Source organism: Ranitomeya variabilis, chromosome 5 (genome assembly GCF_051348905.1).
Source record: "Ranitomeya variabilis isolate aRanVar5 chromosome 5, aRanVar5.hap1, whole genome shotgun sequence".
Lineage (NCBI taxonomy): Eukaryota > Metazoa > Chordata > Amphibia > Anura > Dendrobatidae > Ranitomeya > Ranitomeya variabilis.
In genome coordinates, this window is record NC_135236.1 from 340,510,362 (window position 1) to 340,525,404 (window position 15,043).

Below are 15,043 nucleotides of genomic sequence, written 5' to 3' on the forward strand. Positions count from 1 at the left end.
GGGTACCCCTCGGCCCAGCGGCGGTGTGGGGGCGCTCCAACTTGGCGTCACGAACAGGATCTACTTAAGCCTGAAGAATCAGGTCATGTGTGCCTAGAGACTGTGATTTACTGTACTTTATTGAGAGAACTGTGTGCTACTGCTTGCCGCGGAAAGTTACCGCCAAAATTCGCCATTGCCGCGCGCGGAGGGAGGAGCCTTAGCTACGTGGGCGGAATCGGCCAAAAGAAGCGCGGAACGGAAAGCGCGGTGAGACGCCAATCCCGGAAGAGGAACTCCGACCTCCAGAAGGTTAGTGGGAGGAAGGGACGGCCATGTCCGAGTCGGGAGGAGAGGAGGTGGCGGTCGCAGCCGCGGACGCAGGGGCAGCCGCGGCCCTAATGCCGCCACTGGCTGCCGCAGAGCCCGCTGCCCCCATCAGCCAGTCGGACACCGCCGCTAACGCAAAAGCCATAATGCCCTTCTCCATGCCCTACCTGCCCGGAGCGACCTGGCTCCCACGATACTCTGGGGAGGCGCATACATTCACTGACTTTAAAGAAGGGCTCTGCAGCCTACTCGAGTTCTATCCCCTAACCGAGCCTCAGAAGGTCCATATGATAACCGGTCAACTCTTTGGGGCGGCTCTGAGAGAAGTGAAATCCTGGCCCGCTGAGGATAAAGGAACTGCACAACAGATTTTCGCCAAGCTTAAAGCCACCTTTGATACTCGCACTGCCACAGAGATTAAACTGACTTTCTATGGATGCAAACAGAGGTCGCAGGATAGCTTACGGGACTATGCCCTTAATCTCCAGGAAGCGATGCGGGCCATTAAGCAGAGTGACCCCGGCAGCATGCAGGATGAGGATAAAACCCTGAAGGAGCGGTTCATCGAGGGGCTCCTGTGCAGTCACCAGCGGGGCCAATTGCACTTCCTGGCCATGCAAAATCCAGACTTGACTTTTGCGCAGTTTAAAGATAGAGCTATCCAGGCATTGCAGGAGCGGCAGCCCAGCCGCGCAGTGCCACCCAGGCGCCCCGCTCTCACCTACCACCAGGGGGTGGCATCGGATACCCCAGTTGCCGCGGAGGCCGACGCCCAGAGCTTCGAGGACGACTCCCCTGCAGGACTCCGTCTCCAGATGCAAGAGCTAACCAAGAGCGTTGCTGCCCTGGCCCGGACGGTGCAGTCCCTACAGGAGGCCCCCAAAGAGAAGATCCAGTTGGCTTCCAGCCCGGAGGATGTCCCTTGGATGCGACGGAGGAGGACTCCGCCGACCAGGAGCCGGCCCGACGATCGCTTCCACCAGGATGGACGACCCATCTGCCGCCGCTGTCATCAGGTGGGCCATCTTGCAAGGTACTGTCCTTTAAACGAGCAACCCCTGGGGCAAAGGGCCAACCCCCAGGAGTAGGACGGTCAGGCCCGCAGCATTGGAGAACCAAGTATATTGGAGGACGACCAGTTCTCCCTGTAGTGATTGATGGAATCCCCTTGAATGCTTTGCTGGACACCGGTTCTCAGGTGACGACTATACCTTACGTGCTCTACAAACGGTATTGGGAGGACGCTGATATTACTCGTGGCCCTGACGATGATTTCACCATAATCGCCAGTAATGGTCAGCCGTTGCCACAAGTGGGGTATAAGGAGGTCACCATCAAAGTGGGGCGGGTGGAATTGAAAGCCCAAGGGATTGTGATTGTAGATATTGATCGTCGAGAATGTAATCCCATGATGACTCTTGGTACTAATGTTATAGAAAATTGTCTTGCAGAAGTGATTGTTTTGTTGCAACAGGTGGCAGAAAACGCTGGCCACAGTGAGCAACGTGCCCTGCAGAAGGAAATCAGAGCTCTGATGCAGAGACAGCAGGTAGAGCTGACTGGTGGTGAGATTGGTCGTGTCACTGTGAGTGATTCAAACCCCATCGCGATACCTCCCAAGAGTGAAATGTTAATATGGTGTCGAGCAGCCATAGGCCTCAGGGGTAAGGACTACCAGGCCTTGGTGGAACCTGTATATTCAGACAATAGGCCTACTGTTCTGACAGCCCGGGGGGTGGTTGATGTCCGACAGGGGAGAGTGCCCGTACGTGTCCTCAATTGTGGGGAGGAAGAGGTCCACCTAACCAAGTATACCACGCTCGCCAAATTGTTCACTGTCAATAATAGTGTAATACAGACACCTGAACCCTTGGTCCCGTCAAACGTGGCGGAGAACAAAGGTTCTGCAGAGCACTCGAAAGACTGGTGTCGGGAACTGCATGTGGGCACTGACTCCACCCCGTCTCATCAAATACAGGGGGCTTACAGGGTGGTACACGAGTATGAGCAGGTATTCAGCAAACACCCCTCAGATTTTGGGCAGGTGAAAGGGATCCAACATCACATCCCCACGGGAGATCATCGACCCATAAAAGAGAGATATCGCCCTGTACCCCCAGCTCATTACCAGTGTGCCAAGGACATGTTGCGGGAAATGAAGGAGGCTGGGGTGGTGAGAGACAGCTGTAGCCCCTGGGCAGCTCCGTTAGTCCTCGTTAAAAAGAAAGATGGTACAATGAGGATGTGTGTTGATTACAGGCAGTTGAATCGCATTACACATAAGGACGCATACCCACTGCCCAGGATAGAGGAATCTCTGGCTGCTTTAAAATCTGCTAACTACTTCTCTACCTTAGATCTCACCAGTGGGTACTGGCAGGTTCCTGTAGCAGAGGCGGACAAGGAGAAGACGGCCTTCACGACACCAATGGGTCTCTGCGAGTTCAACTACATGCCCTTCGGACTGTGCAATGCTCCAGGAACGTTCCAGAGGATGATGGAGTGCTGCCTAGGACACATGAACTTTGAAACTGTGCTGCTGTATTTGGATGATGTCATTGTCTTCTCTAAGACCTACGAAGACCATCTGAAGCACCTGGCCGAGGTGTTCGAAGCCCTGTCCAAATTCGGCTTAAAGGTGAAACCGTCCAAGTGTCATCTGCTCAAACCTAAAGTGCAGTACCTGGGCCATGTGGTGAGCGCTGAAGGAGTGGCCCCAGACCCCGACAAGGTCACAGTGATCAAGGACTGGCCAAAGCCTAGTGACCTCCACGAAGTCCGGCAGTTCCTCGGGTTGGTAGGTTACTATCGGAGATTCATTAAGGATTTCACCAAGAAGGCCGCACCCTTGCAAAATCTGCTGGTGGGCCAACCAAAGAAGACCAAGGGGAGGAAAACCACCTTTGATTGGAACGAAGAGCTGGAGGAATCCTTCACCTGTTTGAAGTCGGCACTGACGGGAGAAGAGATACTGGCTTACCCCGAATACGATCAACCGTTTGTGCTGTACACAGATGCCAGTAATGTGGGATTAGGAGCCGTGCTGTCCCAGGTTCAGAACGGCAAAGAAAGGGTGATCGCTTACGCCAGCAGGAAACTCCGTCCCACGGAAAGGAACCCTGACAACTATAGTTCCTTTAAGCTGGAATTCCTGGCCCTCGTCTGGGCAGTGACAGAGAGGTTTAAGCACTACCTGGCCTCCGCGAAATTCACCGTCTTCACGGACAACAATCCGCTAACGCATCTGGGTACTGCCAAACTCGGGGCTTTGGAACAGCGGTGGATGGCCCGGCTGTCCAACTATGATTTCACCATCAAATATCAGGCAGGACACCAGAATGCCAATGCCGATGCTCTGTCCCGAATGCCCAATCTACCAGAAGTGGGAGAAGACCCGGAGGCACTTGAAGAGGTGGAGCTGCCTGCCTTCCATCGCCCCAAAGCCACTCAGAACTCTCACCATGTGAAGAACAGGCACAAGAACCAACCGGATGCCACGCTGAATCCCCTGCCCCACCACGGATGGGCAGAAACCCAGGATAGTGACCCCGCGGTCCGTCAGGTGAAGGAACTCTTGACGCAGGCTGGGTTGCACCCTGGCCCAGATGATCCACAAGAAACTCAACAGCTGTGGAAGGGGAGAAGCAAACTGTTTATCCATGATGGCAAGTTGTGCAGGAGGAGCATCGACCCACGTACTCATGAATTGGTGTGGCAGATAGTGGTGCCAAGGCGAGATGCGCCCATGGTTCTGGGAGCCTACCATGATGGAGCCGGACACTTCGGATGGAGGAAGCTGGAGAAGCTGCTCCGAGGGAGGTTCTATTGGATTGGCATGAAGAGAACCATTGAGAAGTGGTGTCGAGAGTGTGGTCCGTGTAGTCTGCGAAGGAAGGACCGTGACAGTCAACGGGCTCCCCTGCGGCCTATCATCACCAAACGGCCGCTCGAACTGGTCGCGCTGGATCATGTGAAGCTGACGCCTAGCCGGTCGGGCTATATCTACGCCCTTACCATCGTGGACCACTACTCCAGGTTTTTGGTGGTTGTGCCTGTCAAGGATCTAACAGCTAGGACTGCCGCCAGGGCCTTCCAGCAGCACTTTTGTAGACCCCATGGCTACCCAGAGAAAGTACTGACCGATCAGGGGCCTGCATTCGAAGCGGAAGTGTTCCAAGAATTCTGCCAGTTGTACGGGTGTAAGAAGATCAGAACTACACCGTACCACCCCCAAACCAACGGGATGTGCGAGAAGATGAACCAGGTAGTAATCGATTTATTGAAGACCTTGCCTGTGGAGGAACGGAACCTGTGGCCGACAAAGTTGCCTGACTTGGTGGATATGTACAACCACATCCCAGTAAGTTCCACCAACTGTACTCCAGCGTACCTGATGCGAGGAAGGTCTAGTCGGTTACCCGTTGATCTGGACATGGGGGTCCTAGTACCCGAAGATACCTCGCCGGAGGCAGATTGGGATACAGAAAGGCAGCGAAGATACCGCGAAGTACAGGAGTGTGTGGAGAGAAGTCTCGCCCAGGCTAGGCAGAAACAAGAAAGGGACTACAATCAACACGCTCCTGCGATTCCCCTGTCACCTGGTGAGCAAGTGCTTAAACGAAAGAGGAGGTTACACAAGCTTGATGACCAATGGGAAGCGGAACCGTATACCATCTTGCCATCCGACTTCGACAACACTAAGGTCTGTCTCATCAGCAAGGACAGAGGGGAGACCTCGACAGCGGTATCCAGGGATCACCTTAAGGTCTGCCCCGATAAGTTGAAAGAGAGGGGCCCGGCCCCAGAACGAAGAAGGAACAGTAGAGACAGAAAGAAACAGTTGTGAGGACTATCCCGGGAGCTCAGCAGGGAAGAACTACAACACACAGCGCTAGAAGGTAGATACTGATTCCCACCTGTAAAGAGAGCTCCTGATGTGTCGTTGGACCGGCCGGTCTCTGAAAACCCAGTTAACAGCGCTCTGGACTGAGGTCTCCCACATCTTCAGTAAAGAGATAAAGAGACTGCAACCTGGTGTCCTCGTTATTTACCGCGACCTGCACCCCACAACTGCACCGCTATACCACCGTTAACAGCACCTACTTCACCGGACGTCCCCCCACTGACGGACAGGGCCACGGACCGGGTCTAGCCACCGTGACAACCCCAGGACTGAGACCTAGAGGCCCGGCTCCGGGTACCCCTCGGCCCAGCGGCGGTGTGGGGGCGCTCCAGTACCATCATACTATATAGGGGCTATGAGGTGTATCATCAAAATATATAATGAACTGTGGGGTGGACTATCATACTATATGGGGGTTTGGGGGGAACTATCATACTATATAGGTGTCTGTTGGAAGGATCATCATACTATATAGGGAGGAGGACCATTATACTATATAAGGGGCTGTGGGGGATGTCATACAGTATTAGGGTTATGGGGATCTTCATAGTGTATAGAGGATCTATCATACTGTGTGGGGTGGCTGTGGGAACCATCTTACTGTGTAGAGTGTTTGTGGTGGACATCATACTGTGTGGGATGAATGCGGTGGACATTATGCTGTATGGAGTTTTATGTGGTACATTATACTATTTTGGGTGCTGTGGTGACCATCATACTGTATGGGATGGTTATGGAGAACATCATACTGTATGGGGGCTGAAGGGTTATCATACTGTATGGGGGGCTTTGGAGGACATCACACTGTGTAGAGTTCTGTGGTGCTTCTCATACTTTGCAAAGTTTGTAGGGAGATCATACTGTGTGGACATCATATTTTGTGGAGGAATAATACTTTACTGGGGTCATGACAGGGGTATCATAGTGAGTGAGCCAACTTAGGGGCTTCAGTAGAGGCAAAATAACTACTGTATATACTCGTGTATAAACCGAGTTTTTCAGCACTTTTTTGTGCTGAAAACGCCCCCCTCAGCTTATACACGAGTCACGGTACAGAAAGCTGGAAGGGGAGGGGGGAGGCAGAGCAGCGGGTGCCAGGAGCCAGCGCACACATCATACTCACCTACCTGTGCACCCACGGTGCTGGCACTGCATCTCATTCCAGCCGCCGGTGCCTGCCTGCAGCTCTTCCGGCGCTCAGCGGTCACATGGTACCGCTCATTAAGGTGATAAATATGGACGCGTCTCCACTCTCATAGGGGCGGAGCGCATATTCAAAAAGAACCTGAAGACCTACCTCTTCCGACAAGCCTACAACCTGCAGTAACCACCAATCAACCAAACTGCTGTGTGACCAGCTCTACCCTCGCCTACTGTATTCTCACACATCCTTTGTAGATTGTGAGCCTTCGCGGGCAGGGTCCTCTCTCCTACTGTACCAGTCATGACTTGTATTGTTTAAGACTATTGTACCTGTTTTTATTGTGTATACCCCTCTTCACATGTAAAGCGCCATGGAATAAATTGCGCTATAATAACAAATAATAATAAGGAGGCACAATGGGCGGATTTTTATTATTTTCAGTGGAAGCAAGGAGTCATTATTAATATAAGAAAGCATAAGGGATATTTTATTATTATAAGGAGGTACACGGTCATTATTATAAGAGGTCAAGGGGGAGCATTATTAAAGGAGGCACAGGGGAATTATTGTATTATTGAATTATATTAAGGCATCACAAGTTGTGGTTTGTGTAGAGGTGGTAGAATGTGAGTAGGGTAACATATATACAGGCCACGCATATATGGTCTGCAGAGCATTGAGGTAAAACTTATATCACCATCAGATGGTCACTGTATGGCGCTAATATCAGTCTTAGTACAGTGTTTTTGGTTAAAGTAGTTGTCCAAGCTTGAAGTAAAAGTCTGCAGTGACTCTATGTTACTGCAGACTTCTGAATCCTCACAGAGCTCAAGTGCTGTGAGGATTCGCTGTTGCTCGTGATGGGTACTGGTGGTCATGTGCAGTGGGCGGCATAATTCGAACAGAATGTGCTCCAATTATTGCAAGTCTTTAAATAGCATTGTTAGGAATAACGGCGTGTGCACTACTAGGATAGGTGCCGAGGTAGGTTCCCACACCTTGTGACACATAAAGAAGAAACCTGGCACTCAACTTAATGCTCGTGTCAATTTAATGTAGTACACAAAACGTTTCGGTCCTATGTTCGGACCTTCATCAGTTACTTAATACTGGCCGTAGAAGCGTGCACCGGTGTACAGACGCGGTATCCACCGCGGTGGATACCGCGTCTGTACACCGGTGCACGCTTCTACGGCCAGTATTAAGTAACTGATGAAGGTCCGAACATAGGACCGAAACGTTTTGTGTACTACATTAAATTGACACGAGCATTAAGCTGAGTGCCAGGTTTCTTCTTTATTTAAATAGCATTGGTCTTTTCATACAGGCCAAAATAACTTTTGGGGTCCCCTAGGCTCCAGGGCCTGGATGCGACTGCAACCCTTGCACTTACTATAGTTATGCCCCGATCATATGACCTCAAGTATGCTATTTGCATACATGCGGTCACATACTGAATAGACTTGCATGGCCTGACTCAATACAAGTGAAATTAGGCTCCTTTCACACATCAGTTTTTTGCGTCAGGCTCAATCCAACGAATTTTGAAAAAAAATCAAATTGTGAACAACTGATGCGACGGATCCGTTTTTCGCCGGATCCGACTAAGGCTACTTTCACACTAGCGTCGGGCACTGCACGTCGCAATGCATTGTTGTGGATAAAAAACTCATCCTGCAAAGTTGCCCGCAGGATGCGTTTTTTCTCCATAGATTTTTATTAGTGGCGCATTGCGACGCAGTGCCACACGTCGCAACTGTCATGCGCCAGTTGCGTCATGTTTTGGCGCACCGTCGCCACAAAAAAAAGTTACATGTAACTTTTTTTGTGCGTCGAGACCGCCATTTTCGACCGCGCATGCGCAGCTGAAACTCCACCCCCTCCTCCCCGGACCTTGCAATGGGGCAGCGGAAGCATTGTAAGATTGCTTCCGCTGCCCACGTCGGGCATTTTTTGCACAGTGTGCGTCGGTACGTCGGGCTGACGCAGCGCGACGGCCCCGTACCGATGCTAGTGTGAAAGCAGCCTAATTGGATGCTAAGGGTATGGAATGGAGAGAGAGAGAAAGAGATATGCCAGAAGCACATACCCTAAAAAAATCAGAGCATGCTCATTTAACGGATCCGGCGCCATAAGGATCCATTCCAGCAAACGCTGGATGGCAACGGATCAGTCACTGTCCATTTTTTCAACGGACATAAAAAACGTTACTATGTCCGTTTTTTCCAGCCGCCAGAAAACCAATTTTCTACGGATGTGGTGAAAAACGGATGAAACGTAAGGCCATCCATTGCAATCCGTTGCTGATAGAAGTCTATGAGAAAAAAAAAGGATCCGACGGCAACTTTTTTTTTCCAAAATTCGCCAGATTGTCACTGACGGCAAAAATCTGATGTTTGAAAGCAGCCTTAGCAGAGCTGAATACAATTAGTCGGAATGTGGCCGGAGGTGTGAGAATCGCATTCTTGCGCTCACATGATGGCCGCTCGTAATTCTGTCACCGGAGAACCCTCACAGTGTGCGCTATGAGGAATTTACAGAGACTTTAACCTCAATCCCTATAGCGATCAGTATGGTGGTATTATTAACCCCTTAACGACCGCCGATACGCCTTTTAACGGCGGCCACTAAGGGTACTAAAACCACAGCGCCGTTAATAGTGTTGAGCGATACCGTCCGATACTTGAAAGTATCGGTATCGGAAAGTATCGGCCGATACCGGCAAAGTATCGGATCCAATCCGATACCGATACCCGATACCAATACAAGTCAATGGGACTCAAGTATCGGACGGTATCCCTGATGGTTCCCAGGGTCTGAAGGAGAGGAAACTCTCCTTCAGGCCCTGGGATCCATATTAATGTGTAAAAGAAAGAATTAAAATAAAAAATATTGCTATACTCACCTCTCCGAGGCAGCCTGGACCTCACCGAGGGAACCGGGAGCCTTCTTTGCTTAAAATTCGCGCGTTTACTTCCTTACGTGAAGTCCCGGCTTGTGATTGGTCGCGTGCCGCCCATGTGGCCGCGACGCGACCAATCACAGCAAGCCGTGACGTAATTTCAGGTCCTTCAGGATTTTAAAATTACGTTCTGGCTTGTGATTGGACATTTTAAAATGCGCGCGTGTCCAGCCTCCCGTGACGTCACGGCTTGTGATTGGTCGCGTCGCCCATGTGGCCGCGAAGCGACCAATCACAAGCCAGAACGTAATTTTAAAATCCTGAAGGACCTGAAATTACGTCACGGCTTGCTGTGATTGGTCGCGTCGCGGCCACATGGGCGACGCGACCAATCACAAGCCAGGACGTCATGGGAGGCAGGACACGCGCGCATTTTAAAATGCGCGCGTGTCCAGCCTCCCATGACGTCATGGCTTGTGATTGGTCGCGTCGCCCATGTGGCCGCGACGCGACCAATCACAAGCCAGAATGTAATTTTAAAATCCTGAAGGACCTGAAATTACGTCACGGCTTGCTGTGGTTGGTCGCGTCGCGGCCACATGGGCGGCACGCGACCAATCACAAGCCGGGACTTCACGTAAGGAAGTAAACGCGTGAATTTTAAGCAAAGAACGCTGCCGGTTCCCTCGGTGAGGTCCAGGCTGCGTCGGAGAGGTGAGTATAGCAATATTTTTTATTTTAATTCTCTCTTTTACACATTATTACATTAATGTTGTTTCGATACCGATACCCGATACCACAAAAGTATCGGATCTCGGTATCGGAATTCCGATACCCGCAAGTATCGGCCGATACCCGATACTTGCGGTATCGGAATGCTCAACACTAGCCGTTAATTAACAGCGCTGTGGAAAAAGTAAATAGCGCCCCCCAGAGTCCGATTTTCTCCAGGGTCTCGGCTGCCGGGGGTAGCCGAGACCCCAGAGAACATGATTCGGGGGGGGTTTACCGACCCCGCTTTTGCGATCGCCGGTAATTAACCGTTTATCGGCGATCGCAAAAAAAACCAAAACGCGATTTCCCTTTTAATTTCTCTGTCCTCTGATGTGATCGCACATCAGAGGACAGAGAAAACGGGTCCCCGATAGCCCCCCGATACTCACCTGTCTCCCCCGGTGCTCCTCGTGGCTCCTGATGGGCGCCGCCATCTTTTTCCGGCAAAAAAATGGTGGGCGCATGCGCAGTGCGCCCGCCGGCCGGCACCGGGAGGATCTTTGGGGTCTCGGCTGCCAGGGGTAGCCGAGACCCCAAAGAACATGATCGGGGTCAGTTATACCGACCCCTGTTTTGCGATCGCCGGTAATTAACTGTTTACCGGCGGTCGCAAAAAAAAAAAAAAAGCGATGTGTAACTCTCTGTCCTCTGATGTGATCGCACATCAGAGGACAGAGAAATAGGGGGATTCGGGGACCCTATTATACTCACCGATGTACCTGGGTCCTCCTGCTTCTTCTCCTGGCCGCTGGCGTCTTCTTTGGGAAACAAAATGGCGGGCGCATGCGCAGTGCGCCCGCCATCTGTCGCCATCTGCCGGCCGGCAGGAGAAAGCAGTTGGGGCTAAAATTAGGGTTAGGGTTAGGGTTGGGGCTAAATTTAGGGTTAGGGTTGGGGCTAAATTAGGGTTAGGGTTGGGGCTAAATATAGGGTTAGGGTTGGGGCTAAATTTAGGGTTAGGCTGCTTTCACACTTGCGTCGGTACGGGGCCGTCGCAATGTGTCGGCCCGACATACCGACGCACGTTGTGAAAATTGTGCACGTGGGCAGCAGATGCAGTTTTTCAACGCATCTGCTGCCCAATCTATGTCCTGGGGAGGAGGGGGCGGAGTTACGGCCACGCATGCACGGTCGTAAATGGTGGACGCGACGTAAAAAAACGTTACATTGAACTTTTTTTGTGCCGACGGTCCGCCAAAACACAACTGATCCAGTGCACGTCGCGATCCGTCGGCAATACAAGTCTATGGGCAAAAAACGCATCCTGCGGGCACATTTGCAGGATCCGTTTTTTGTCCAAAACCACGGATTGCGACGGATGCCAAACGACGCAAGTGTGAAAGTAGCCTTAGGGCTAGGGTTAGGGTTGGGGCTAAAGTTAGGGCCAGGGTTAGGGTTGGAGCTAAAGTTAGGGCTAGGGTTAGGATTAGGGCTAGGGTTAGGGTTGGGGCTAAATTTAGGGTTAGGGTTAGGGCTAGGGTTGAGGGTAAAGTTAGGGCTAGGGTTGCGACTAAAGTTAGGGCTAGGGTTGTTGCTAAAGTTAGGGTTAGAGTTGGGATTAGGGTTTGGATTAGGGTTGGTATTAGGGTTAGGGTTGGCATTAGGGTTACGCTTGGGATTAGGGATAGGTTTGGGATTAGGGTTAAGGTTAGGGTTGGGATTAGGGGTGTATTGGGATTAGGGTTAGGTTTGAGATTAGGATTAGGGGTGTGTTGGATTTAGGGTTTTGATTAGGGTTATGGTTAGGGTTGACATTAGGGTTGTTTTGGGGTAAGGGTTGTGATTATCGTTAGGGTTGTGATTAGGATTATGGATCGGGTTGGGGTTAGGGTTAGGGTTGTGTTGGGGTTAGGGTTGGAGTTAGAATTGGGGGGTTTCCACTGTTTAGGTACATCAGGGGGTCTCCAAACACGACAGCCAATTTTGTGCTCAAAAAGTCAAATGGTGCTCCCTCCCTTCTGAGCTCTGCCGTGCGCCCAAACACTGGGTTACCCCCACATATTGGGCATCAGCGTACTCGGGATAAATTGGACAACAACTTTTGGGGTCCAATTTCTCCTGTTACCCTTGTGAAAATATAAACTTGGGGGCTACAATATCTTTTTTGTGGAAAAAAAAATATTTTTTATTTTCACGACTTTGCATTCTAAACTTCTGTGAAGCACTTGGGCATTCAAAGTTCTCACCACACATCTATATAAGTTCCTTGGGGGTCTAGTTTCCAAAATGGGGTCATTTGTGGGGGGTTACTACTGTTTAGGTACATCATGGGCTCTGCAAACCCAACATAACGCTCACAGACCATTCTATCTAAGTCTGCATTCCAAAACGGTGCTCCTTCCCTTCCGAGGTCTGCCGTGCACCCAAACAGTGGTTTACCCCCACATATGGGGCATCAGTGTACTCAGGATAAATTGGACAACAACTTTTGTGGTCCAATTTCTCCTGTTACCCTTGAGAAAATAAAAACTTGGGGGCTACAAAATCTTTTTTGTGGAAAAAAAAAATATTTTTTATTTTCACGACTTTGCATTCTAAACTTCTGTGAAGCACTTGGGCATTCAAAGTCCTCACCACACATCTAGATAAGTTCCTTGGGGGGTCTAGTTTCCAAAATGGGGTCACTTGTGGGGGGTTACTACTGTTTAGGCACATCAGGGGCTCTCCAAACGCGACATGGCGTCCGATCTCAATTCCAGCCAATTCTACATTGAAAAAGTAAAACTGCACTCCTTCTCTTCCAAGCTCTGCGGTGCGCCCAAACAGTGGTATACCCCCACATATGGGGTATTGACATACTCTGGAAAAATTGCACAACAACTGTTGTGGTCTAATTTCTCCTGTTACCCTTGTGAAAATAAAAATTTGGGGGCAAAAAATCATTTTTGTAGAAAAAATGCGATTTTTTATTTTCACGGCTCTACGTTATAAACTTCTGTGAAGCACCTGGGGGTTTAAAGTGCTCACCACACATCTAAATAAGTTCCTCAAGGGGTCTAATTTACAAAATGGGGTCACTTGTGGGGAGTTTCCACTGTTTAGATACATCAGGGGCTCTCCAAACGCGACATGGCGTCCGATCTCAATTCCAGCCAATTCTACATTGAAAAAGTAAAACGGCACTCCTTCTCTTCCAAGCTCTGCGGTGCGCCCAAACAGTGGTTTACCCCAACATATGGGGTATCGACGTACTCAGGAGAAATTGCTCAACAACTTTTGTGGTCTAATCTCTCCTGTTACCCTTGTGAAAATAAAAATTTTGGGGCAAAAAGATCATTTTTGTAGAAAAAAATCAGATTTTTTATTTTCACGGCTCTACGTTATAAACTTCTGTGAAGCACTTGGGGGTTCAAAGTGCTCACCACACTTCTAGATAAGTTCCTTAAGGGGTCTAGTTTCCAAAATGGGGTCACTTGTGGGGGGTTTCCACTGTTTAGGCACATCAGGGGCTTTCTAAACGTGACATGGCGTCCGAGCTCAATTCCAGCCAATTCTGCATTGAAAAAGTCAAAAGGCGCTCCTTCACTTCCAAGCTCTGCGGTGCGCCCAAAAAGTGGTTTACCCCCATATATGGGGTATCGACGTATTCAAGAGAAATTGCACAACAACTTTTGTGGTCTAATTTCTCCTGTTACCCTTGTGAAAATAAGAATTTGTGGGCAAAAAGATCATTTTTGTGTAAACAAATGCGATTTTTTATTTTCACGGCTCTACGTTATAAACTTCTGTGAAGCACTTGGGGGTTCAAAGGGCTCACCACACACCTAGATAAGTTCCTTAAGGGGTCTAGTTTCCAAAATGGTGTCACTTGTGGGGGGTTTCCACTGTTTAGGCACATCAGGCGCTCTCTAAACGTGACATGGCGTCCGATCTCAATTCCAGCCAATTCTGCATTGAAAAAGTCAAACGGCGCTCCTTCACTTCCAAGCTCTGCGGCACACCCAAAAAGTGGTTTACCCCCACATATGGGGTATTGGCGTGTTCAGGAGAAATTGCATAACAAAATTCATGGTTACATTTCTGTTTTTACACATGTGAAAATAAAAAAAATGGTTCTGAATTAAAATGTTTGCAAAAAAAAGTTAAATGTTCATGTTTTCCTTCCACATTGTTTCAGTTCCTGTGAAGCACGTAAAGGGTTAATAAACTTCTTGAATGTGGTTTTGAGCACCTTGAGGGGTGCAGTTTTTAGAATGGTGTCATACTTTGTTATTTTCTATCATATAGACCCCTCAAAATGACTTCAAATGTGATGTGGTCCCTAAAAAAAAAATGGTGTTGTAAAAATGAGAAACTGCTGGTCAAATTTTAACCCTTATAACTCCCTAACAAAAAAAAATTTTGTTTCCAAAGTTGTGCTGATATAAAGTAGACATGTGGGAAATGTTATTTATTAACTATTTTTCGTGACATATCTCTCTGATTTAAGGGCATAAAAATACAAAGTTTGAAAATTGAAAAATTTTAAAAATTTTCGCCATATTTCCGTTTTTTTCATAAATAATCGCAAGTAATATCGAAGAAATGTTACCACTATCATGAAGTACAATATGTCACGAAAAAACAATCTCAGAATCAGCGGGATCCGTTAAAGCGTTCCAGAGTTATAACCTCATAAAGTGACAGTGGTCAGAATTGTAAAATTGGCTCGGTCATTAAGTACCAAATTGGCTCTGTCACTAAGGAGTTAATACTGTATATGCTGGAAATATTTGGTTATGGTCTGTTAGTATTTGTCTGTAATATTGTAATATTATTATTATGATATAAAAATTATTTAATCTTATATAGCGATATTATTGGTATTATTAGAAATATTGGTCTTTAAAAAAAATCTTGATTTCTTCCAGGCAGGGTATTATTTGTAATATATCCCCATCTGAGGCTCGGGGGGTCAGGGACAGCATGGGCCTGTGTGATTTCAAATGCCAGGGCTGAATATCAGTCCCAGTCCATCCCTGGAGTGGTCTCACACAAAACAGTTAATAAATAACATTTCCCATATGTCTAC

At 48.9% G+C, this 15,043-nt stretch overlaps 1 protein-coding gene across 3 annotated transcripts in view; it reads right to left on the bottom strand.

Annotated features, from left to right (window-relative positions):
- The window catches only part of LAMB4 (laminin subunit beta 4), a 394,745-nt gene that overhangs the window by 98,965 nt on the left and 280,737 nt on the right, over positions 1 to 15,043 (bottom strand). The gene's annotated exons all lie outside the window — the stretch shown is intronic.